This window comes from Heliangelus exortis, chromosome 14 (assembly GCF_036169615.1).
Source record: "Heliangelus exortis chromosome 14, bHelExo1.hap1, whole genome shotgun sequence".
Lineage (NCBI taxonomy): Eukaryota > Metazoa > Chordata > Aves > Apodiformes > Trochilidae > Heliangelus > Heliangelus exortis.
The window spans coordinates 1,898,022-1,925,353 of record NC_092435.1 but is presented as its reverse complement, the minus strand read 5'-3'; the positions used below and the strand labels follow the sequence as shown (position 1 = coordinate 1,925,353).

The 27,332-nt window shown below is 41.9% G+C and overlaps 1 long non-coding RNA gene across 1 annotated transcript; it reads right to left on the bottom strand.

Moving 5' to 3' along the window:
- Positions 1-4,607: 4,607 nt before the first annotated feature.
- Positions 4,608-25,842, bottom strand: LOC139802617 (uncharacterized). The gene is made up of 6 exons (XR_011728715.1): positions 25,467-25,842; positions 15,472-15,599; positions 14,634-14,961; positions 14,068-14,200; positions 12,531-12,665; positions 4,608-6,809 (listed from the first exon to the last, which is right to left on the bottom strand). It is a non-coding gene; the product is annotated as an uncharacterized lncRNA (long non-coding RNA).
- Positions 25,843-27,332: the final 1,490 nt, after the last annotated feature.

Here is a 27,332-nt window from a genome sequence, read left to right as displayed (position 1 = left end):
ATTGTAAGCCTTGCAAGTCAGGGAAGCATGTTAAGAACCTGCTCTTCCAGAATTAGGGCTTGGTGGACTCTGCACAAAAGAGTTCACAACCACCTCCATGTTCTGAAGTCCCCAAACATCTTCACTGAGGTTTTTGACCCCCAGGACCTGTTGCCCCTGCACATTCCATCCTGGAATTAGAAGACATTTATCAACACATTTCCTCATGCACCAGTTGCATGTAAAAAGGGACCTATTGCAACACAACTCAATTTAATTCCAGGTGCTCCCAGGCTAACTCGGACTCAGTCCTCCACTGTCTTTATTTTTCCCTTTATCATAAGGATGATCATAAGACAGAAGATGACCAGGAAACTTAGTAATACTAAAGCAGACTGATTTTTGTGGGTCAGGGAAACCAAGAGCAGAGAAAGCCTCAGCTCAATATTGGAGCCTAAATAGCATTCTTCTGCATCCTTCTTTGGCTTGTATATGTGTATGGGCAAAAGTGTCATTAAACCCTGAGGCCTTGACACAGCTTTTCTTCTACATTTTCAGTTAAAAATAGGTTGGCCACAACTTCCATAACCCTCACAAAATGTCTAAAGTAATGTGATGAAAGCATACTTCATTTCTCCCTGGATCCAGAATTAAATGTTCACTATGCTGAAAAGTCTCAGTGTTTTTAGTTTACTCATGGCATCATCTCTGTTATCCAATTATTTCCTTTCTATATGGTTTCTTTCCCCCTTAAACCTTCCAGTCTTTCAGCATTCTACAGCCCATCATTTGTTAATTCCTGTTGACTTTTATCATTTGTACTCTCCCTAATTGATTTGTCACATTCCTATTTCCTCTTCATCCCCTTTCCATTTTTAGTTTCCTACATTCTAACTTCCTCCAATTTGTTTTCCTCCTACATAAACTATGATGTTTATTGAGGGTGAATGCAGCCTGCAGGGCAAAAATAATAGTCCAAAAGCAAGTGACCACAGTTCCTCAGGTTTTCACAGATTAATTTTAGAAAAGAGGTTTTCTTTGACTAAATTTCCTTTTCTATATTTCTTGCTACTGAAGAAGCTGCACATACAATAAATATTTGATAGGAAATCCCCTCCAGCTGAATTCAGGCCCCACAGCAACTCATTACCAAGTCTTGGAATAGCATCCTCATTGTCACTTGCTTAATTATGCTAAGAAAGAGTTGAATTGTGTTGCTGTTGGGATCAGAAAGTGATTAAATTCAGTTGGCAAGGCACTGGATATCTCATTATGATCCTCATTTAGCACTTCTAATTGAGTCCATTTTCAAATTTCTCTAATTTTCTAGAATCGTAATTTAGAAAAACCTTTCCAACAGCAAACATTTCCCTTTTTTTCCTTTTTTTAATGCAAATTTCTGCCACGAAGGAGAACCACATGAAGATTAAAAGCAATCTGATGTCCTAGTGCACCACTGATCTTTTTGAATCACTGTCACCCTCCCAGAAAAGGGAACTGCAACTCCCTGGAGTAAACACCTAATTTCTGATGGAGCTTTTTTTCCTGGGCACTAACACTTGCTGAGTGTATGGTCCTCTATATAATGATCATAAATGACAGCTTGGTCCCAAGCAATCCCCGTGACCACTGTTCTCCAGCAGTGTTTTGAGGGCTTGTCTCCTCATTTCAGATGGAAGTGTCAGCACTCTGAAGGTGAAGGTGAGGATGCTGCTGGGGAGGGGAGGGTTTCTACTTTGAAAGTTGTTACCTTGCTTGCAGGAAATTCACTTCTGGGAAGTGAAGGAGCAGAAGAGCTCAATATCATTTCAATCACAATTAGCACAGCAAAAGATGACTCAAGTGATGTTCAAGTGCCAGATACCTGCACAGGGGTTTAATTTCATCCTAAGAAGTCAGAGTACAAGAGAGTGCTCTATTAAAATCAGCACACATACAGTTTACCAGCACAGATACAGTTCTCATATGAATATTGGGAAAGCATCTTAATAGCATCATAAGACAAACTCTCAAACACAGCAATGGCTATTTACAGAAATAGAGAGGCTGTTCACACACTCTAATTTATACAAAACTTTCCAGAAACAGCATAATGAAAATATACTTTCAAGAAACCGTGGGTAATGTCTGTGCTAATTGAGTCCTATCTCAGTGCAGAAACACTGATAAAAGTCTCTTCCTCATAGTAAGATACAAATGACATCCCTATAAACTCCCATATTAACCATCATTAAAAAGTAAAATACTTTGAAGAGAAAGAATAAGGATTGGGTAAGCTAGCCCTCCTCCCACTAAATGAAAACAAAAGAAATACTTCCTACAAACATCTCTAACATCATGCCAACAGCCATAGATGAACACAGTGGTTGCTACATCTTTGTTTTGTAGAGATGTACACAAATGAAGGAAAGGTATTTTAAGAAGCCCTGGAGCAATTCTGCTGCAAAACTAACAGAAAGCAGTAATAAGAAATAGGAAGTCATGAATCATCTCAGCATCCAGTAATGCATGCACATAAAAGATCATTTTTATTTTATGTATGCAAAAAGAGAGATGGGAAAAGGTTATGTGACTTTGCTGAAGCTTACACATAAAGACCAATAGGACCTGAAAAACAGAACTTTAATTAAACTCTTGTCTATGCTGGAGGACACATGTTCTGACACAGCACAGCAACACCACTTTGAGTCTGCTCCAACAGCTGGCATGCTAAAACAGCCATCCAGCCCCTCCCAAGTCTCATAGAAAGAAGCTCATAAAGCAGAGGCACTTAATTTTTCCAAAACCTTGTTATTTACTTGTTTCTCACCCCTGTAGAAAGACTTCCGTTTGGTAATTTCCCAAGTATAAGTTCCACTTTAAAAAAAAAAATAAATAAAGAATTTTAAGGCTTTCCTCTCTTCAGGTGTGAACTTGTCCCAAGAGAGCCAACATATTTGTCCACCACAGCTGAGGATTTGACCCTTTACCAATGGTTGCCACAAAAATCTGAAAGAGTTGAGAAAAAATGCCCTAAAGATATCCTAATTTACTCCAAAGCTTAGATGTTGATCACGGGTAGTCTCATTTAATTTCTGAACTACAAAATATTTACAGGGATAAACATCTCTTCAACCAGTTCTTTAAAATTTATTCAGAGAAACAAAGGAAAAAGAAATGGCAGCAAAAACCTTAAAGCCTGAATTCCATCAGCCCAAGGATTTGTGGTTCTCCTGAGTGCATTTTTTTATTGTCTCTGTTCAAGCTGGTTCAGGAGATTGACTTTAGGGTTGATGGTATTGATCTAATTCACAGCCCTATACTCATTTATCATGATTCTTTAATCAATAGTCTAGCTACTTAAGATACTAGAAGTTCAGGTCCTTATTTATCTAGATGACATTTGGATAGCACCTATCTCCTTGGGGGCTCTTATCTTTTAGGCCACTGCTTCATTTCACCTCATCTTTGCCCAAGGTGTGTAAGCAGTGGAAAGGCTCTTGAATGGAATGTCTCTTGACCCAGTGTGTGTCTGGGTGTGGTAACACCAGGTTTTGGATTCCTGAGCAGGTTTTATCATCATGAAGGTTCAATGCTCCAGTGCTGAGCTGGTGAAAGCTGGCACAGCAGAACCTGAGCCCTCTCCTTCCCAATCCATGTAGGTCCCTTTAACACAAAAGGAGCTTTTGAAGCTTACTGAAGATATGATCTCAAGTATCTCATTGTTTCACCTCTTCACCTTTTCCTCCCTCAGCATCAAGAGTAAGCTGCCAGCCTGTTCAGTAAGAGCTTCAGTTCTCCAGGATGACCCAGCTTGTCTGGAGCACTCAGTTATCCCTTATTTACAGTAGATGCTCTCCACCCCTAAAGTTCTATCAAAACACATGATGGCAATGAGATTACCACAAAACCACACTTGTGTATCTAAGCATAAGTTCCTGGTTCATTTATTAATTTTAAAGATCATTCATACATTTCTACTTTTGTTAGGATAGAGGGGTTTTGCTTTCATCCCAAGAGAAGGCAAAGGTCTCTCTTTACTTCCACTGCAAAAGCAATGCACCTACCTGGCAAAAGACTGCTGAACACTTCAGTAAAAGCAAGATAAGAATAAACAGACAGTGGCTGGTCATTTATACTGAAAAATAAACCATCTCAGGCCAGGAGGCATCAAAGAGTTGTACTCTGCAATACCAGTGTAGAGCCCTGTGTGCTCATCAGGTGTGAATCAGGGAACTGACTTCAGTTTCACAGCTGCACATCAGGTCCTACATGCACAGGTTTTCCATTCCTGCAGCTGGATTTCTTTCCAGTGCTGTAGTATGCAAGATAAACAACACAAGGGAGCAGAGCCTGAGCCTTGGAAGTGAATGTGGTTGCATCATGAACCCCTCAAAATTTGTCTGCTGCAAAACTGAATTCCAGTGTCCAATGTTTTGCAAGTCTTGGAGTAACCACGACACAAATACCTTGGAACTTTTTCCAGAGGCAGGCCCAGACTTACCACCTGTTACCTAAGCAGTTCTCTCTGCCTGGTTTCAGGCAGACCAGTGTCAACACTTCCTCGTCTCTCATCTTTTCTGAGACCAGTTTGGAACAGAATACCTTCCTCCCCCCAAATTCACAAAATTCCAAGGGATAAAAAAAAAACGCTGTAAGTTGCAGGGTCAGGGGAAGTTCTGGGGAGAAGGTAAGAATCCAGAAACAATGTGTTTCCAGGGCTGTCTGAAAAGTCACTTGATAATCTTTTCTGTGGTTTACAAAAACAATTGCTCTACAGAAGAACCCCAACATTTCTAGTGCTGACTTTGATCGGATGTGTTAAATAATTATAATTTACCAATGTAAGTGCATCCACAAGGGTAAATGCCATTTCACTGCTGTCACCCTGAGCAATGCTATATTTTGGAGGCCATTCTACCTGTTGCAGTGAGTCCTCAGGACTATTGCACTCTATGGGATCCTCCTAAGCCCTCAGAGTCAATACCTGGGTAGCTGCTAGAATTTTCAGTATGCCACCACACTGGCTTCATGTCCCTGCAAGGCTCACTCACCACATTGTTCCCCTGTCACTACAAAGCCTTCCTACCCCATAAACTTTCTTGTTCAACCTCACTGTTCATTCTAATCTCACACTAGAAGACAGGGGATTCTGTCCAGCAAGGTTGGTAAAGTGGCACAGAATGGTGGTGTTACATCCAGTCCTCCTGTAGTGATGAACTTCAAGTCATTTGCATCTGAAAAATAAATATTTTTTACTGCTTCAGAAAGAAGAGTAAACACAGTCAATGCCCACCAACAGATTTCCTTAAATCTATTCTAATCCTGTGGATGACATTTACTCTTGCACACAATGTCTTCAGGTTTACTTCCAAGCCTTAACATTCACTTTCACCTTTAAAACAGGTTTGTCCAGGAGAGGAGTGGTGCTTGACCCTCTGCTGAGCCTCTCTACAGAGGGGAGAATTTCTCCTATTTACCCAAAGCCATAGCTTCCCAGCTCAGTGTAACAACTCCAGCTGCTTTCTGACATGCAGCAAAGTGTCATCTTTCAGAAGGTCTGATGCTGCCTGGATCTCAGAAGCAGAAAAAGTAATGTGGGGTGACAGATGCTTTCATAGCTGTTTTTGCATTGTAGAACTTACCCAGCACATACATAAATAAATCTACTAAACATGCAAGGAAGACTTTATTTACACATTTCCTTCTTGTCATATTTAATTCACACATGCACACACTCAGTCTGCTGTGTTCCAACTTGGCCACATCCTTGTACACTAAACTATCTTCCCTCAGCACTGCAGCATCCTAAGGGCACACAACTGAGAGAAGAGGGAAAGCCTATTAAGTGATGAGGATTCAGTGTTTATAAAAATTAAAATGTATGCTGGGTGTTTGGGAAAGAATGAAAAAAAAAAATAATCAAGAGCTGCATTGAAGTATGCTGAATAATTTTAAAATATTAAATCAAGGCCTTAATTACTATGTCTCTAATCTCATACAGTCACACTTCACTTTGAGGCAATTTGTGATTAAATAATAATACTTTAAGGCAAATAACAACACTTGGCACTTTTATAGTGCCTTTTGCCTAATTAGTTTGGGATTAGTTCCTTCGCATTGGGTATGGGGCTTTGAAGATATAAAGTGCTAAGTATCATTATGACCTGAGGATCTCAAAGCATTTTACCCATATGCATTAATTAAACCTCAGAGCACTCCTATGAGGTAGGTAAGGATTTTTCTATTCCTCTGTGTTTGCCAGGACCAAATGGAGAAAGTGTTCTCAAACCTACAGACACGTTCTGCAGGAACTGGTGTGCTCAAGATGCCTTCCTAGGCTGAGCACTCCCAGAGCCCCCAACCAGAAGAGAACCCATAAGAGCCTCTTCCCATTTAACCACAAGCTTTTTGTACCAGAAAGCTCTGCAGAGATGGCTGAACATGGCCAGAACTGCTGGGAAATCAGATCATTCCTTAGGAAAAAGCCATCCGAGTTCATTCCCAGCTGCAGGAACCCCACTGAGAAAACTACACACATTTTCTTGGTCAAAGTCTTACAGACACAGGGAGTGAAACTGAAATATTCCAACAACTCAGACCCAAGGATTTTATGTGTGGATATAAAATCACAGCCCCTATTTCAGGTTTTCTCAAGAAACACGTTTCTTTTCTTTTGTTTGTTTCCACCAAACACCAGAACTTGGAGGTAGCTTAGGGATCATGGGCTGTTACCAAAGCAAAGAAACTTCTTCCTTTTTCCTTCACCCATTATGAAAACATAAATCAGCAATAAGAAGCTACAAAGTCTTCATTCTATTTATAATTAATATTGTACCTGAAGCAGTCACCTGCAGAAGAAAAAGGTATGAAAAGATTTCAGCTTACTTTGATAATTAAGGGTATTTAGTGTCCTTTAAACATAAAGTTTAAAAAGGAGGAAATCCACAATCTGCCTGAATGTTCTTAGTTCAACAAAGTCTTTGAGTTGACAGCTAATAATTAATTAACAATGAATGGTGTCTTTCAGCCTGTCACCATGATTGACACTATCATCTTCTGGAAAGTGAAAGATTCGTTAATGTGGCAGACTACAGTCTGGGAAACATGAAAGCTTCCCAATCCCCACTGCTTTCAGCTAAAGACTTGACATGACAGGTGAGGAGAGGAGAAATGGAGAGGAGAGGAGAGAAGAAATGAAAAGGAGAGGAGAAATGGAGAGGAGAGGAGAAATGGAGAGGAGAAATGGAGAGGAGAAATGGAGAGGAGAAATGGAGAGGAGAAATGGAGAGGAGAAATGGAGAGGAGAAATGGAGAGGAGAAATGGAGAGGAGAAATGGAGAGGAGAAATGGAGAGGAGAAATGGAGAGGAGAAATGGAGAGGAGAGGAGAGGAGAGGAGAGGAGAGGAGAGGAGAGGAGAGGAGAGGAGAGGAGAGGAGAGGAGAGGAGAGGAGAGGAGAGGAGAGGAGAGGAGAGGAGAGGAGAGGAGAGGAGAGGAGAGGAGAGGAGAGGAGAGGAGAGGAGAGGAGAGGAGAGGAGAGGAGAGGAGAGGAGAGGAGAGGAGAGGAGAGGAGAGGAGAGGAGAGGAGAGGAGAGGAGGTGGTGAAGCCACAGCAACCTCTCCATGGAAGCACGGCTCCCAGCAGCAAGTGTGCTACAGATAGACAGGAGAAATTAGGCAAAAAGAGACCTGACTGGCTATGAAAATCCAAACTGCTGGAGACTGGATAGCATTGCACTGCAGACCTGCACGGTCCTGACAGCCCCTCCTGGCTGTGCTCAGCAGCAGGGCTGGGCTGGCAGGGCTCCTGCCATCTCCCTTCTCTCCCCTGCAGTCACTCTGCTCAGCAGTGCAACTCCTGGTTGATTCCAGCATATTCACCAAATAAATAGGAAACAGCTGTCTAAGTCAGCAAGTGGGAGATCATTTTCAATTACACATATTTGTTGACTTCCCTAAATCCTGCTTTCACAGACACTGCCAAAAAAATATGAAATATGTGTTTAAAGTTAAAATAACTGACCTAATTAAGCTAATTAAGCAGCAGAGAGAGATTTATTCTAGTAAACAAGGAGTTCTGCTATCTCACCACTAAAACCCACCAAGGATCCAGCTTCTCATCAACCTTCATCTCCAGCTGACTCTTGGGTCTCCTTCAGCTCAATTCTCAATGATGGCAACTTCAGTGCTGGTGAGATACATTCACCCATGGCCCCCCCTCTCCTTGGTCTCACTTCTGCAGGTCTGGCTTGACTGTCTTGTTGCAGAGCCCTTGTTCTACAATTGCCTTTAATAGGAATATCCACTTTCTCCACCTATTTCTCACTTCATGTCTGCCAGCTTTTTCTCAATTCAATTGCACTAGGTGTCTAATAAACAGGAAAACATTTTGCTTGCTTTTGGCCCCCTCCTTGCTGCCTTCCTTTCTCTCTTTGATTATTAAGGTGTCTTCCACACTTTTTCACATTTAACAAGGTTTTATTTTCTGAGCTTCCATCACGGATCACCTCCATTTACACCATTTCAGCTCACAGAGGGAAGTAGCTTCAGTAGAATCATGGAGACCAGGATTACTTCCTCCATCAGTTTCTCTGGCCTTGCCCTAGCAAAGTTCCCTTTTCTGATAAAAATAAACTGACCCCCACAATTTATTCTGCCTCTTTTCGTGACACAACCTTTTGCCAACTTTCCACTCAGAAAAAAATACACAAGACTTTTAGATATTAGAATGCTTTCTTCTTTTTTCTCCTCTTTTCCCCATCAGACAGAGAAATTACTTTGCTTCTGCCAGCTTCTTCAGTTCTTTAGGAAGTCTTCTAATTCTCATCCTATTTCCTACATCCCTCTGTGTCTTTGTGCACTCATCATTGCCAGATTGAGTTTCTGCCTCTTTGGGAAGTCCCCACATAGACTCTGCTTGCTTCTCCACCTCTTGATCCATCCTTTATCCAACCCCATTTTGATGATTTTTGTCTGCATAACATTTGTGGGTTTTCCCCTTGCTTCCTCACGTAGAAACTGCTTAATTTTACTGTCACATTAACATTCCTCTCTCTGGCATTCCTAACACAATCCTTTCCCAAAACCATTCTCTCTCATATCATGTTGCAAATAACATTTTTCCTAGCTCGTGTCTTTCTGGTTTTCCCCATCCTCCTTGGGCTCTGCCTTGTCTATTATTTATGGGTTGCTTGCCTCAAGTTTTGAGGCTGTTCATGACAAACTGATACACCCCATTTCCTCTCATCTGCTCCCAAGATGTCAGTTCTTGCCTCCAATCAGGCCTTGGCACCAAACTGCTCCATTTGCTACTTCATAAAACCAGGACTTTCCTGTTTTCTTTTCTTCCTCCCGAGATGTCCCCTCACACAGGAAACATCCTAAAAATTTATTCATTCTGTTTTTCAAAAAAGCTCCTTCCCATTAATGTCTACAAAGAAACTGACAACAAAAGTTCATTTTTTTTTGCTCAGATCTCTTCACCTAGAATACTGTTTCCTCACACTGTTTACACTGCTGCCTACCAGGAATGGTCAAAATCCCTAAGTGGATTTTCTAGTTGCTATAGAAATATAAACACTAAATAACAAAAAGAACTTGGAACAAGAGTAGGCAAAGTACACACAGTTTATACCATTTGCTCCTTGCAGAGAAAACTCTAGAGAGCACCTGCAAGTAAACCTCACATCCCTAGCAGGCTTCCATGCCAATACTGATGATGGAGTGTATTCAAGCTCTATGCACTGGTTCATCAGCCTCCTTCAGCTGTCCTTCCCTTTTCCTTTTCCTTTCCTTTTCTTTTTCCTTTCCTTTCTCTTTTCCTTTTCCTTTCCTTTCTCTTTGCCTTTCCTTTTATTTTCCTTTCCTTTCTCTTTTACTTTTCCTTTCCTTTTCCTTTTCCTTTTCCTTTTCCTTTCTTTTCCTTTTCCTTTCCTTTTCCCTTTCCTTTCCTTTCCTTTCCTTTCCTTTCCTTTCCTTTCCTTTCCTTTCCTTTCCTTTCCTTTCCTTTCCTTTCCTTTCCTTTCCTTTCCTTTCCTTTCCTTTCCTTTCCTTTCCTTTCCTTTCCTTTCCTTTCCTTTCCTTTCCTTTCCTTTCCTTTCCTTTCCTTTCCTTTCCTTTCCTTTTCCCTTTCCTTTCCTTTCCTTTCCTTTCCTTTCCTTTCCTTTCCTTTCCTTTCCTTTCCTTTCCTTTCCTTTCCTTTTCCTTTCCTTTCCTTCCCTTTTCCTTTTCCTTTTCCTTTTCCTTTCCCAAAGGGAGAAATGCAGGAAAGAGAAGGGGGGAGAGCATTACATCTCCCCTAATATATAGTCTCTCAGAAGATGGAACTTGGGGAGCCTTGTATGAAATATGCTAAAAACTCGGCAAGTTAACAGATGCACAAGAGTACAACAACTTGACTTCTGTGGGACTCCTGCAAGCACAGTCTGCTTAGTAAAGGCCTTAATTAACAACTTTGCAAAGGACAATGAGATTATAACAATTATTCACTGCAGGCAGCCTGTTTTTTCCTCCTCCAGTCTCCAGTATTTGCTTTAGCTTGCATTCCAGATAAATATTTTATTCTGTACAAGCAGAAGGTTCATTATGTAAGTGACAAAGAGAAAGCATCAATTGCCATACACACAGATCCTGGTGCACCTGGTTAATGTAGTTATAATATGTCACTGCAAAACATCTTGTGAGCATTTTGTAATTAAAAAAGAAAAGCTACTGCAATAATAAAGACAATGCATTTAACAGAGACAAATATCACATGTAAGATGATCTTTCAAAGCAAAAGTAGACATTAGCAAAGTAAAGCCTTGATAACCTTACCCTATATCCTTCAGTACCCTTGAATGCTCTTTGGCCCAATAAGTACCCTTTTCCTCTCCACAATGGCACTATTGAGATAAGTAACACTGACCAATCTACGGGGCTACAACATTTTTCAGAGGACAAAAATCATTTATTTCCCATTGAGTCAGCAGTAGATTTATTTCCTTGTGACAAAGAGTTTTCTGAACTGCTGGGAGATTTGTCAGAACGGAATCACGAGTGATATATTAAATAACCAGAGGGGAGAACTTATTATGAGACATTAAAAGAGAAAGCCTCAAGTTTACAAATAAATATAGGACTGTGTACTTGACTCTGTAAATTCTCAGTTAATGAGAAATCAAACATGAAAGGCAAACATTTAATCTAGAGTAAATTTAGTCATTTAAATACAGCCACTCACAGTCTTACTGTCTTACATCTCATAATATGCAGTAAAGGGCAACTGGCAGGGCTTAAACCTGTGTCTGCTCAGTGCTCCAGAATTTGCTGCAGTTATTTAAACAGGAGTTATTGAGTCACCAGAAGGAACCTCCTATTAACAAAATGCCACCTCCCTCCATGGCAATCCAGCCCATAATAAAAGGCTGACCAGTGAACTGGTCTCAGCAGTTCCTGGGGCAAGGCAGCACCACATCTTTCCCAAGAACATGCCCTGCTCACAAGGCTGGGAAGTCTCATTGCTGTGTCCTGGTGTGAAGAGTCCTCAGATTGCAAGAGTGCAGAAGGCCACAGCCCCCTCAAGGCTCTTGTGTTCATGTTACTCAAGAAAGAAGGAAAAGGCAGGTTTGCATTCAAAGCTGGATGTTCCAAAACCCAGGTTTCAAGCATGAAAAAGGAAAGGAGGGGTAATTTCTGCTTCTGCCATCAGCCTGAGTATCAGCTTCTAGATTTTAGCAGAGTCATACAGCAGAGACTTGTCAGCAGTACACACTGCTCTGGCACTGATGCCACCTTGCTGCCACAGCTCCAGAGAAAACGAATTAAGATTTGTTCATTCTCAAATTTTTCCCACTAGCCTCCCTTCTCAGCCAGCTCTCTGCCCAGAGCCCACTGAAGCCCACCTCTAAAAATAATTAGTAAGAAAGTTGTTTTTTTAATAAATAACACTTTTAGAAGATACTCTAACCACCACTAGATACCACAGCATTATAGAATTGTCTAGGTTGGAAAAAACTCTTAAGATCATTGAGTCCAAATGTTAACACAGCCTTGCCAAATCCACCACTAAACCATGTCCCTCAGCACCACGTCTTTATGTCCAAGGATGGGGACTCCACCACTTCCATTCCAGGGCCTGACAACCCTTCCAGTATGGAAATGTTTCCCAGGATTCAACCTAAACCTCCCCTAGCACAACTTGAGGTAATTCCCTCTTTTTCTGTTGCTTGTTAACTGGGAGAAGAGACCAACATCCACATCACTGCAACCTCCACTAAGAGCTGACTCCAATATATTGAGCACAGCTGGGCTCACATATTTCTCTATTTCTAGGGGTTGTTAGCACTGCAAAACCCACCTGTGCTGCTTTTAAAACTCTTCCTACTTCAGATTCTCATGCTTCAGATTCTCTCAGTGCTGGCTACTGTGCTTAATTTTATGGTGATATTCATGCTGCCTTTGCATTTGAAGCTGCCTGGTTTTGATTAAATGATGATAATATTTTAGCCCAATGCCAGTTTGAAGAGCCCTTACTACAGACTTACATGACCTTGACGTGCTCCAGCACTGACATTTATTATCAGTGATACCTGGATGATATTTTTTGATGTCTCACTATCAAATTTGGAATCACTGAAGAGAAGAAGATTTTACTATTACTCTTCATTGAAGCAGGACTGGTTCCATAGGGAAATGCCCGAGAACATCACCACAGAATCTTGTTACTGCAGAACAAAAAGCACAGAAAATTAATACAGCATTAAAACATAGAAAAATGTGCTTGACTGGGCCATTTCAAATAATGTGCAGCTGGAAGTGGAACACACCATTTTCCAACGAGTTAAATGAGCACCCAACAAAACACACTTGACCACATCTTTCTGCAATAGCAAAGCTACAGTCCCAGATAATCAGCACTTGCCTTCTTCTTCACCACGTCAGGCTTAAAAATTAAGCAGTAAACTGATATATCTCTGAATGCTCTCAAAGGTCCTGATCCTGAAAGCAGCAATGTTTCCTCAGGTCTTCTCTCAGAGAGGCCCCAAGAGAGTTGAGAAAAACCTCAGCACTGCACAAACCAGGCACAGGATACAGCTCTATTTGCTTCTGCTGTACTGTAAAATCATAAGGAAACCAATGCAAATAATAAAAACTGGCTCAGTATCTATGTTACACAGAGAGACTCTTGAGAAATTCAGTACCTCTTCCTATTGGTATGAGAGACCTCATGGATAACCTCACCAAAGGTCACCTCTTCTCTTCCTCAGGTATTTAATTTATCTTACTATAAAATGATAGCACAGATCATCAGCATGATTTGTTCTTTTTTTTAACCAGTATCAAGGCACTTTACATGGATTTACTTGCTCACAGCCTTGGGCAGAAAAAAGAGGCATCCTCTGTCAGATACACAGAGCAGCCAGCACTAATCCTCTGCAGTGAGCTTCTTGGCATGTGTTTAATTGGCATTTCTCACATCTAGCTCCTTCCCAACCTTTTTTGTTGATCACAACAATCAAAATACTTCAGTGGCTGAACAGGCAACACTTCTGTCAGTCATGCCCTCTACTGTTACTATTAGTGACTGAGTAAACATAGCAAATTTGGGTAGGAAACCTCTTTACTCATGGTCCTGAATGTAGAATTCACCTTCTACCATGTGCAAGTACACCAGGGATTGAACTTGAGGTTGCTGGCAACAAAAAACAGAAAGTCTGAACTGGAGACCTTCCTAGGTGGCAGCCATGTTCTGGTAGACACATCAGCATCTTAGGAACCCCAGACACCAGAGATGTAAAATCCCCCACTGCAGTAATGCAAGCTGCCTTTTGGTATTATTAGGCAAAATCCTGGGTTGCTCAATTTCTATTAATGGTTAAAGAAGTAGGAAAGAGTTTCTCATAGAGGCAATCAGTCTTGCTAAAGTACATGAGCATAAACTGAATCAAAGCTTCAGAAACTCGTTTTACATTTCATGTAAAAATAGGAAAAGTAATATATGCAATAGAGCCATTAAAATGCATGTGCATTTGTGTGCAAGTTCTCTTTCTTCTCTTCCTTTCCTTCCCAGCTTGATAACTGTATTGTTGATAGGAATAAAATATCAGCCTTTACTTGTACACATACCCGAGATCTTGTAAGTCATTACAACGTGTTTTTGAGATTTGCCACTTCACTGCTCTATAAAAAGCTTCCTGAAAAAGTATTAACAGATGGCCTCTTACTCTCTGAGACTGCTCGCAATACACCAGATGGCAACCTGAAAGAGAAAATCCAACTTACATTTTCAAAACTGAAAGAGATGTGACAATATCCTCACAATAAATATACAGCATGAAGGTAGCAATAAATGATCTGTTTGAAGCAAACTGGCTTGCTTTATTTAAGCAGTGAATCCAGCCCTCATTTGGTAACATATTGCAGAGTGCTTCATATCCAGTGCTGGAAGTAATTTCTGATGAAAGTTTGCTTTAAATGAGCAACAGACTTATGAGAGGCAAGGTTATTTGAAAGAGTGAAAAAATGGGCCAATAGCCTTGGGGGTTGAGCCATTGTATACTGGATCCCTGGTATCTGGTTTGTGTCTTAGAGCCAGGCAGTGGGTTGCAGAGCTTTTTACTTCTGAAGTACAAAACCCACCGTGCCAGTCAGGCTCTTGTAAAAGGAATGTAATAAAAACTCCAGGTACTTACTGCTCTCAAGCTCTCCAATTCACTTGCCAGACAGAAGCTTAGCTCAGCTCACAAGAACTGGAGAGTTTCTGCTAAACACCATCAAGCATCCTCAGGGCTGGGACTATCACTTAGATCAATTGTTCTGCAGTCAGGGGGTGTAATCTCTACCCCACAAGTCCCACTGAAAGTCCAGGACCACTGATGGGGTTAGAGATGTCTTCCAGCACACACCAAGCAACCCAAGATGTCTTCACACTTGTGCAGTATCAGCATGATTTAATTTCTTTTTTGGATAAAGCTTTGAGGTGTACATTCTGTGCATGCACCCATAGTTGTGGTCCTGTTGCTAATGACCAAGTTAAACAATTAATTGTTAAACAATTAAAACAATTCTTAAGAGGAGGACAGGCAGCCTATCAACCACCTCACACCATGGATCAGCACAGTTGTTTCTTGTAAGTCCATCTTTCACATAGAGATGCACCTGAAAAGCCCCCAGATTTCTTCCTCTAATGCCTCTCCAAAGAGGCATCTGGAGTCTGGCAGTGGAAACACAAATGTCTTCACCTGCCTTAATGGAAATACAGAAATACAGTTGTTGTGCATCAGGTTTTAAGCAGAATTCTCTATTGAAGACAGTGTGCCATAAGCACAAAATTGCCCATCTGACAGATTATAAAATCATAAACTCAACAGCTGTCTTACCATTGCCCATAAAAGGAAGCCATTTCTATAAAACTGCTATTTATTATTAATAATATAAAATATTTATAACGAAAACAGCTGTGTGAGAATTGTCACAGTTTCCCTCCTTGCTTTCTCAGGGGCAATAAGCCAATTTTCACAAGATATAAACAATAAAAAGAACTCTGTGGAGATAAGACCATAATAGGACCAAAGCTGGGTTTTCTGGGCCCGTGTACCATTGTGTAGCTGAACCTGTTTGTTAGTCCAAGGCAGGATGCATTATCAGCAGATGAGATCCTTTCAGGGAACAGGAGAAGAAAACTGCTGAGTTCCAGTCCTTTAAAGTCAACTGCAATATCCCTACAGCTCTTATCTGGAGCTTGAACAACCTGTTCACCCCAAAACAAGCATTGTTTTAGTTGCCTGTTAACATGGTGCTACTTTATTATTTGGGGATTACAGATCCATAACAGTAAAAACTACATTGTACAAAAAATAATCTTCAGAAGAACACAGGAGAAAGCAACATGCTAATGTGAGTATTATTAATGTGTTTCTTCCAGTCAATATCCAAGTCACCAGCATCACGTTTAAATTGCAGTGTTTAAATGTTCTTTTTTAACAAAACAAAACAAAAAAATCATCATTTGGGGATCTTGAGATTGCCAAATTTGAGAAGTGATAGTATCAGATCCCCCTCGTTTTATTACTCATTAAACTGCTGCTCATGATATGATCTCACCTCATCCACATCTGACCTAATTCATAGAATCATAGAATCCTAGAATTGGCTGGGTTGGAAGGGACCTCAGAGCTCATCAAGTCCAACCCTTGACCCACCGGTGCGGTTGCTAGACCATGGCACTGAGTGCCACATCCAGGCTCTTTTTAAATGTCTCTAGGGATGGAGAATCCACCACTTCCCTGGGCAGCCCATTCCATTGCCTGATCACCCTCTCCGTAAAAAAATTCTTTCTGATATCCAGCCTAAATCTCCCCTGGCACAACTTAAGACTGTGTCCTCTTGTCTTGTTGAAAGTCGTCTGGGAAAAGAGACCAACTCCCACCTGGCTCCAACCTCCTTTCAGGGAGTTGTAGAGAGCGATGAGGTCTCCCCTGAGCCTCCTCTTCTTCAGGCTGAACAGCCCCAGCTCTCTCAGCCTCTCTTCGTAGGGCCTGTGCTCGAGTCCCTTCACCAGCCTGGTTGCCCTCCTTTGGACCTGCTCCAGCACCTCAATCTCCTTCCTGAGCTGAGGGGCCCAGAACTGGACACAGGACTCAAGCTGTGGCCTCCCCAGGGCTGAGCACAGGGGCAGAATCCCTTCCCTGGACCTGCTGGCCACGCTGTTCCTGAGCCAGCCCAGGATGCCATTGGCCTTCTTGGCCACCTGGGCACACTGCTGGCTCCTCTTCAGCTTCCTGGCAATCCAGACTCCCAGGTCCCTCTCTGCCTGGCTGCTCTCCAACCATTCTGTCCCCAGCCTGTAGCGCTGCATGGGGTTGTTGTGGCCAAAGTGCAGGACCCGGCAATTCTCATCATCTCCTGGGATTAGGCCAGATTTCCACTTTCACCCCTTGCCACAACAGACCCACACACACTTCCTCATGGCACTCTGACCTCTGCACAGCTACCACACTCCTTGCAAATCACAGAATCACAGGATGTCAAGTTGGAAGGGACCTCAAGGATCATCTGGCCCAACCCTCTAATATAATTGTTTATATGAGATGTCTCAGCACTCCATCGAGCTGAGAATTAAAACTTTCCAAAGTGGGAGAATCCACCACTTCTCCTGGGAGACCATTTCAATGTCTGGCTGTCCACAGAGTGAAAAATTTTCCTCTTTTGTTCACATGCAATCCCCCCAGGAGAAGTTTGTGTCCATTGCCTCTTGCCTTGTCCCTGGCTCCTTGTAAACAGGGAGTCTCCACCTTCTTTGTAGCTGCTCTTTGAATACTGGAACATTTTAATAAGGTCTCCCCTGAATCTTCTCAAGGCTGAACAGACCCAGTTTTCCCAGCCTCTCCTCATATGGCAGGCAGCCAGGTTCTCTGATCATCCTCATGACTCTTCTCTGGACCCTCTCCAGCCTGCCTGCACCCCTTGTTGTACAGCAGGGACCAACACTGGATGCAATATTCCAGGTGCAGTCTGACAACTGCTGAGCAGAGTGTGATGCTGATTTTTTTGTCTCTGCTGGTGATGCTCTTGCTGGTACAACCCAGCATCCTGATGGCTTTTTGCTCATGTTGAGCCTGCTGTTCATCAAGACCCCCAGGTCCCTTTCCAGAAGAATGCTCTTCAGCCAAGTGGATCCCAAAGTTTCGGATACATTGTTAGGAAGGGGAATGGGATCTGCATTGCTTTCATCTGTCTTCTTCCCCCAGGTGCTGAGTTCTGAAAGGCAGAAGCTGTGTCTGAATTCACACATTCCTTCCTGCTCTGGTGCTCCTCTAACTTTTTGGTGAGCTAAATCAACAGGAAGTTAAAAAAAAAAAAAAAAATACATTTTAAAAGTGTTTTTTGTCCGGTTATCAAGCTGAACCAGCTCCCAGGGAATCAGACATGCAGGAGGTAGAGGGCAGAGCCAGCCAGATGTGAACAGCAGCAGGAGGTGGGACCATCCTGGCTCCTGACAGCAGCTCAGCAAGAGCACAAAACCTCCTCCCATGAAGGTTTGCATGGCACTGCTGGGCCCTCAGCCAGTTACAGTCTCCAGATCCAGCTTAGACCAGGAGATTTGAAATACTGAACATGGGAGATTTGAAATACTGAACATTTTCTAGTAAAAAAACCCCAAACAACACACAGCACCACTTCATCTAGAAATCTACCTTTGCCATTTCAGCAAAAAATTGCAAACCAGCTTATCCCAGAGCCTGTCATGCAGTCACACCAGCAGAGAACTTGATTTACTTTATGGGATGCTAAAAAAACCTGAGTTCCCATTGCATTTCAGTTCCCCTGTTCAGTCAGTGACCAAACGCTTGGAAATCCTCATTTTTACCCCCACAAGATTGGGTTTCCATTTTAAAACTGCTGGAATCCCAGGGGATAACAGAAGATGATGGCCTGTCACCAGTCACCTCTGGAGCTGTGCTGTGCCAAAGCTCAGGAAGCAGAGATGCTGGGCCCTGTGAGATGACTGCACTGGGCCTTGAAAAGCTGCTCAGCCTCCAATTAATTACTTATATCTACAAAGAGCTTTTTACCACACTGGTGCTGGAGAAGGAGGTGCTGGTATCACACCAAATGTATCAGAGTTATTTATCAGAGGTTATAACCATGGCACTGCAAGCTGAGTTAAGCTGTTGTGCATCCTGAAGTCTGCTTGGAGGAGAGAAATGAAGAACAGGACAGGACTTTTCATCCTGATCCCTGCTCCAAATGTAACTATTCCTGTCATCTAACTAACTAAATACTAAATATCTAATTAAACTAAATACCAGCCCAAAAAATCCTGTCTATTTTCCTGACCATTACATTTTCAAAGCATCCTAATGTCTCAAAGCCAGACACTTTCAGAAGCATTTTGCTTCTCCAACACAAGAGGTCTCTGTGTTTGCAGCTCCCAACAGGAGCTCCACTGACCTGGTTTTTGTATCTTTAGGTTTTTTGTTCAAATGACACTGAGAGTTTCTTGATGCAAACCTGAATTAAATTCCCCTTACACAACAGGTTCCCCATGAACTTTTCTGTACAGAGAGTAACAAACTTGCACTGAGAAACAGCTCTCTGAGACTGTTTTGTTCTTTCTTAGGGAAGGGAAGAGAAAAGAAGGGAAGGGAAAAGGGAAGGGAAAAGAAGAGAAGGGAAAAGGGAAGGGAAAAGGGAAAGAAAAAAGGAAGAGAAAAGGGAAGGGAAAAGGGAAGGGAAAAGGGAAAAGGGAAGGGAAAAGGGAAGGGAAAAGGGAAGGGAAAGGGAAAGGGAAAGGGAAAAGGGAAAAGGGAAAAGGGAAAAGGGAAAAGGGAAAAGGGAAAAGGGAAAAGGGAAAAGGGAAAAGGGAAGGGAAGGGAAGGGAAGGGAAGGGAAGGGAAGGGAAGGGAAGGGAAGGGAAGGGAAGGGAAGGGAAGGGAAGGGAAGGGAAGGGAAGGGAAGGGAAGGGAAGGGAAGGGAAGGGAAGGGAAGGGAAGGGAAGGGAAGGGAAGGGAAGGGAAGGGAACCACACAACAGAGCCAAAGGGCAGAATACAGCTGAAATTAAGTCTTTGGCTCACTTTTGACCTAAGCTCATGAGAAACTTGCATTAGACAGCATAACCACCTTTACTCTCTTATGTTCAGTAGGAGATCTTTGGATTGCAATGAGCTTGGTGAAATCTTGGGGGTCTGGTCTGGTGGCAGCCCTATCACTGTTGGTCACTATAACTTTGGGAAAGGCTTGTATCTCTCCTTTTGATCTTTGTCATTACACTTACACCATTCATATTGTAATTGTTAATACTTTACATTTTAGAAATGCCAGGACTGGTTCAACTTTTACTAAATCGGGCAGAAATCACAATGCACCTTGCAGCTACAAAAGTGGTGTGAGAGAAGAAAACAGGACCTGTGTAAAAAACTATTGAAATGCCTTGGCTTAGGGTTGTTTACGCAGGGGGAAAAAATAGAATCAACTGAGCTGAGACAAGAAAGCTGGGAAACAGCAATTTCTCCTTCATAAAGAGTTAGAGCACAGCTCTTAGGACTGCAGCATTCAAGTAAGAATCAGCATTTTAGCTGGAGACAAATGCACTAATCACAGTGATGAACACAGCTGAACTCAGTATCTCAGCAAAACCACTCAGTAATGGCATTAGTCATGATAAAGGAAATGAGTATTTTCAGGATAGGACACACTGAAAGAATACAAACAGAATCCTTTGTGCCTGCTTCTAATGAGGAATGATTCAGTGTATGTATTTGAACAACTTTGCTACCAAAATAGCAGCACAGTTCAAGACATCCTGTAAAAAAATGTGTCTGGAAGAGAAAGAGCTGCTCCATAAATTGCTCTTTAATTGTCCAGATGACCAGTTTCTCTAACACCAAGCAGGATCAGGTTAGCAGAAATAAAAATAGAATTGACTGATTAAAGGAACAGGGTTTTTAAAGAAGTAAATTGAAACACACACTCTATTCTACCTTTAAGCATACCTAACCTAGCTCTTTAGTATACAGTGACTGATCTATTTAGTTGTAAGGACATGACAAATAGGACTGTTTTTAATCTCTTTTTAACTACCTCTGCTTCACTGATGTTTTCTTCCAAGCACTGTGCAAAGAAACTGCCAATGCAACTGAGGAGATTATATAAAGATTTATATAAATAAATATATATATAAAGATTTAGCAGGAAAAATTCCCAGACAACAGATTTTTTTCTAAATCATGGATATTACACAGAAACATGCAGCTTACACAGTGAGAATAAACGACATTAAAAGGGTGATATTTTTTGTTATTGCTTTAAATTTGGAATCACTACTTCCAACATTCTCCTAAATATTAAAAATAGGCAATGGAAGCATTTCACTGCTCTGGTCACCTATCTCAGGGACTTACAGCTGATGAAGATTAACTATATAACAAGTCTTCATTTCAAATGCTAAAATGTCTGGTGGTATCCCCACAGCTATTTTCTGCCTCATGTTCTTTGATGTGTTACTGACCTCTAGTCGAGGAGCTTCGGAACTACAGGGCAGAGCCGCTCCCTCACAGGAAAATGCCATCTGAAGAACTATTACAAAATCCTAACAAAGAAAGGAAAAGCAGAAGGACTTTTGCTTCATAGAATCATAGAATCAGCTGGGTTGGAAGGGACCTCAGAGCTCATCAAGTCCAACCCTTGCTCCACTCCCCCCGTGGTTCCCAGCCCATGGCACTGAGTGCCACATCCAGGCTCTTTTGAAATATCTCCGGGGATGGAGAATCCACCCCTTCCCTGGGCAGCCCATTCCAATGGCTGAGCACCCTCTCCAGAAAGAAATTCTTTCTAATGTCCAACCTAAACCTCCCCTGGCACAACTTGAGACCTCTTGTGCCCTCTTGTCTTGCTGAGAGTTGCCTGGGAAAAGAGCCCAACCCCCCCCTGGCTCCAACCTCCTTTCAGGGAGTTGGAGAGAGTGATGAGGTCTCCCCTGAGCCTCCTCTTCTCCAGCCTCAACACCCCCAGCTCCCTCAGCCCTTCCTCACAGGACTTGTGCTGGATCCCTTCCCAGCCTCCTTGCTCTTCTCTGGACCTGCTCCAGCACCTCAATCTCCTTCCTGAGCTGAGGGGCCCAGAACTGGACACAGGACTCAAGCTGTGGCCTCCCCAGGGCTGAGCACAGGGGCAGAATCCCTTCCCTGGACCTGCTGGCCACGCTGTTCCTGAGCCAGCCCAGGATGCCATTGGCCTTCTTGGCCACCTGGGCACACTGCTGGCTCCTCTTCAGCTTCCTGGCAATCCAAATGACATCTGAAGAACTATTACAAAATCCTAACAAAGAAGGGAAAAGCAGAAGGACTTTTGCTTCCTTTCAGCCAAAGAGCAGATGGAAGGTTTATGTGGGGTCTGTGAGATTTGATGTAGGAACATCATGTGCTTGCATGTCTGAGTTTCTACTTTTAATACCTTGGGAATCATTTAAACCTCTCAAGGAAAGCAAAATGTCATTGGTCTGCAATCAAAGATACAAGAAATTTTGAGAAATCCAGACGTGGCTACAGTTTCTGAGAGAGAGAGAAGGGAGAGATGCAAAAGAGATGAGGGAGCTTTAGGAAGCCTAAAGAGCACAGAAATTCCATCCTGTGCTAACAGAACCTTGCCATGTAAACCAAATACCTTCCTGAAAACTGAACTCACCTTAAAACACAGAGCACCAAGATATTTTTTTTTCTAGCAGAAAAATAAATCTTACTAATATTCAGTTACCCTCCCAGGCAGATCTGGTTGATTTTAGTAGCAACAGCACTGGGATGACACTGGCTTCTGGCACTTGTTCAATAAGTTAAACACACACTTAGCTAACACAGTTAAGTGTTTTACTTGCTAGAAATGTACTTAAGTGCCCATCTTAGGGCTTTACTAGGTCAGGATGTATCTGTATTTAATAAAGGCAAATGAAGGTTAGCACTTACTTCTTCCACAGAGTATTAAGAATTCTTAGACATGACATCACTTAGAAAAGCAGTGAAAAATTCTGATCTCATTTGCATGCATTTACACTAGAAAGAGCATCATTGCTTTAATAGAGCAAGGTGGAACAAATACAGAAGATATTTGAGGTGTTCCCACAAAGAAAAGGAGTAACTTCAGGCACAGTAACAGTTACAGAAACAAATAATCCTAAAAAAAATGAGGGTTTGCAAATTCTTAAACTATGAAGACACATTTAAAGCAAACCCATCACAGCCTCCCTGCCCAGAATGCTATACTTCCAAAATAAATAGCTTTAATCTGTGTTAATCTTATTTCAGCAAAGAAAAGCTAAGGCTGGTGACAAGAAAATTATTATACTATCAAGTTCAATAAGCCAATCTATTTGTTTTTAACATCCCTGACCTTGATTTTGTTTAGTAAAACAAAATATCCAAGTTTTCCAGCAGAGCAGATAAAGGAAAAAGATGAGTATCCCACAGCTGCATGTAATGAGGGCTCCTTAAGTAATGGATCACATCCTTCTTGCTGTGAAATAGTCAAGAGGGCTCAAGTAAAGAGAATCATTTCCTTCAGCACAAGATCAAATTCACTTTGAAAACAGGAAAACGTGGGAAGTATTAGGCCAGGCTGCAGGTTCAATCAAGGACAGATATTACACACTTCATACCTGCCAAGATTTGTCTTCAAGGAATTACATCCTAATTCTATTACCAGGAAAATATTTCAGAAAAGGCTCTGTTCTTTAAAGCTGGAATAGCAGACACAGAGATCAAAACAAACTTTTTCCAGACATGTGATCAATATTTGCCCTTTTATTAGGCAATCTGTTGGAAGAAAAAGCCCTGCTTAAAACTCACTGCAGTTCTCTAGGCAGGGGCTGTGGATCCTGGGCTCCCAGGAAGGAGGAGAGGGAAGAGCACCCTTTGGGCAGCAGAGTTGGGGTGAACCTTAGAGGCAGTACAAAGGTTTTTGGTGGGAGAGGAAATAAAAAAAAAAAAGCTGCTGCTCCATTTTTCACATGAGAGTTACCAGTTGGGTACCCAGTCTTTACAGCCCAGGTTGAAAGCACCAGAAAAGGAATCAGTGTCCTTTTAGGTCCATGTCTGCTGGCAATTCTTGTCCAGTCTTGAGTAAAAAATCCATCTTTCTAGGCTGGAATCCCCTATCTGTAAAAAAAGGGCAGGAACCTTCCCTGACTGCTCCTCTCCCATGAGGGCTGGGGCACAGACACCATTCTCATTCTAGAGCAAACAGGAACAGCCCAAACCCAACTCCAGCCTTCAACACTGCTAAGATGAATAATTATTACTGGAGCCAGACTACCACTGACATTTTTAATACCATGAAAAGCTGTATGAATTGGCATTTTTCCATTATTTCCTTGTTGCCAATATTTTGAGGTCTTCCTGAAGAGAAAAATTACAAAAAATTCTGGTTTAAAAACTTGAGTTGACAGTTGTGAAATGAGCCATTTCCACAAAGGTGAACACTTTCTTTCTGAGGTCAAAATTTTTTTATTTGTCTTGATCATTTTCACAAAGTAATTGCATTCTCATTTGCTATAAAATCCTTTTTATATTATGTCAAGATTATACAATATAATAAACGTAGAAATAAAATTGAAGAAAAATTCCCTGATCTAATCAAAGCAAAAATTTCAATAAAGCTGTCACGAAAGCAATCTCTCTACAGAAAACAGTTTGACTTAACAAAATAAACATTTTCTTGACAAAAAAAAAAAAAAAAAAATAAGACTGCAGTCAGATGATACTCAGCCAGCTCTTAGAGTCTCTGCAAAAGATCAGATGGAGTGCACTGAGATGCACTTGCAGATGTGATGTTTGCAGATGATCCTGAAATGAGTGGGGAAGTGGACACTTCAGGGAGAGCAGGAGACTCTGCAGGAACACAGCCTGGAAGACTGGGCTAACAAGAACCTTAGGAAGTTCATCAAGGCCAATGTAAGGTCTTGCACCTGGAAAAATAGAACCCAGGAGTGCAGCACAGGATGGGATCTACATGACAGATGCACAGAGTGCATGGAAAGTTACCTGGGGGACAAGAAGCAAGGTCTATAGCCTAGAAAGTGCTGGAAAAACTAATTACCAAGAGGGCAATTTCATTTTTTATGTAGCATTTCACATCTGGATGCTAAGTAACCACAACAGGGGAAAAAAAAAATCCACATTTAATGAAGGACCTCAGCTGCAGCCACCAGGCCCTGCCCAAATACAGTATAAGACTCTGCTTTAGAGGTCTGAAATGGAAGCTGAGCACAGTGCCCTGCAAAAGCTGGGGGATGGCCATGACATTATGGCCATTACTGCCCAGCAGAGAAAACACACATTAGCACTGGGAATTAAAAGACATCCCTGATAGCAGCAGCATCTCCACATCCCAGCCCTGGTGTTGTGGAACACTCGTTCCAGCAGGGGACTCCACTTGCCCAACACAACACAGCAGCAAGTCACTAATAACTAATTAACGTGCACCAGTGATTAATTAGGTAGCATCTGACCAATAGCCAGGACCCACAGCTGCCTCTGCCTGTCTCACCACACAAACACATTTGCAAATCACACAGACAGCAATTAATTCCAAATGTACCCCATCTCCCCCAGCAAGCACAAAGCACAGGCCAAAGGGGGGGCTCCCATCTGTTGCACAGCACTGTGTGTAGCTCCAGCATTTCCATACAGTGTGCACAGCATGCCTGAAATTAAACCCAAATCTTCCCTTTGCAAACAGCATGCCCTAAACATTCAAGCAGAGTGTTGCAAAGCACCCCCAACACACAGCTGCCTCCGTGTTCTAAAGATTCCTACTGCTTCCACTTTGTACATGGTCTCATTTTTACTTTGCTTTGAAAAACTTTGATTTTAGGATGTGTATCTACACGCTAGAAAGAATGTCACGAGTCGTGACTGGCTGATGTACAGCTGTTCAGAGACCAAAATTTTCATTCCATTGCTTAATCACTGCTGTACATTAGCTTATTAACAGAGGCCTGTTTATTGAGTTTGCTTTGTGTCAAGTGCTTACCACGGCTTCTCTGGTCTCCAGTGGGATTTCTCCAGACATGTACCCCAGGTAACAATTCCTGCTGATGCAGCATCACGCTGCTCTTTCAGCTGTTCTGGTGCCATCCTGAGAAATAAGGTCAGCACTGGCATCTCATTTATTTCCTGATGCTTGGCTTGCATCCTCTACCCTCTAGAGAGAGGGCTGTTCACAAGAGCACTTTACTTTTATTGCTCCTGTTAAGCTCTTTTGTTCTCCAGTGGAGGCTGCTCAGCCTAGCAAAGCCCACAGCCTCTCCAGAAGCATCGTGGCCTTCTCCCATTTTCCCCACTTCCTTAACAAAACTAATTCCCATAACACTTGTAAGAGCAAAGCTCTTTTTACTGCAATGCCACAAAGCATTATTCCTCAGCTGTAGGCAGAAGGCAAATGCTGGGAATGTGCTAAGAGGATGGCAGTCCTGTCCTTGCCCTGAACACAGGGATAACAGTCTTGATTCACTGGCTGCCAAGAGACAATTCTGGTTCATGTCTCCCCAAAAGATTACTAAATTTTGATTAAGAAAGGTCAAGGCAGGCTTTTCCCTTCCAACACAAAGCAAATGACTTGAGAAAAAAAAAAAAAAAATACTCATCACACAGCACCAGGACTCTTACCTCTACTTGAAAAATTAAATAGCCTGAAGTGATGGGAAACTTAGGGCAAGGTATGTACAAGAATGCTTTCATGGAAATAAATTAAAAAAAAAAAATGTATCTACATGCTATAATTTTAAGTCCCCAAAAAAAGCTTTGGGTTTTTTTACAGGTGTTTTAGCAGAACAAAATGCAAGGCTCAGGTAGCCAAGTCTAAGATAACATCCATTCACTAGATCAATTTTTGTATTACTGACCTAGCACAGAGGAAATTTAGATTAATCCTTAATGATTTAATACATCCCCCCCATAATAACTTTCCCAATATTTGGCTTTCCTTTGAAGAAAAGTGTGTCAGAGATATGATTAGCTCTGGCTGCAGACTCCAAATCCCTGCCTGGCACTGTTCTCAATAAAAGAAACCTTCAACCAGTGTGAAATTGGTAGAGCTTCAATGAATCTGCTACATGCATCTGTGGTATTCCACACCAGCTGATGATCTGAGTATAGATGCATAAGTGAGGGGGAAAATATGTTTTCATCAGGAAGAACAATGCTGCAGTACACACAGCATCTAGGGCTGTGTAAAATAAATTACAAGCTTGTAAGAAATATATTCTTCCAATTGAGTTTAAGGCACTAAATAACTGCTGTCTTCTAGCAGGGAATCAGATTCATGGTGGGTATCTCCACATTAATTAGGAATAAGACTGTCACACAGATTTTAATGAAATAAAGTTATGTCTGTGGCTTTTCTAGGATATTAAAGTCAATTTTTCTGAGGAAGACAAGTAACAGCTGGCTTTTTCTTTTTGTAGGAATGGAGCAGTTCCTTAAGGAAAGCAGCAGGAGTCAGCACTGTCTGATCAAACCCTCATCTGTTATAGAACAAATTCTGAGAGCCTTGATCACCAAGATAGAACTGCAGAAATCCAGTAGCTAATAGAGCACAACACAAATTACTGCCATCACCCTAGAGCAGTGTACTTCATGGCTGTGATCACAAGGAACAGACAGCATGTAAATACTGAGCAAAAACATTTTTCTTAGACACAAACCCACAAACATTTACTGTGATGCATTTGGCCATATGGAAATCTCCTTCTCAGCATCCTGTTTTGCTAAATGCCCTACCAGACCTAAAACTAAATGTGAGGCTTTTAGCTATTCTAGTCCAAACCCAAGATTGCCAAGCCCCACCTAGCATCCAAGAATGCAAACATCCAAGTTTCTGTCACTGGATGTGACAACC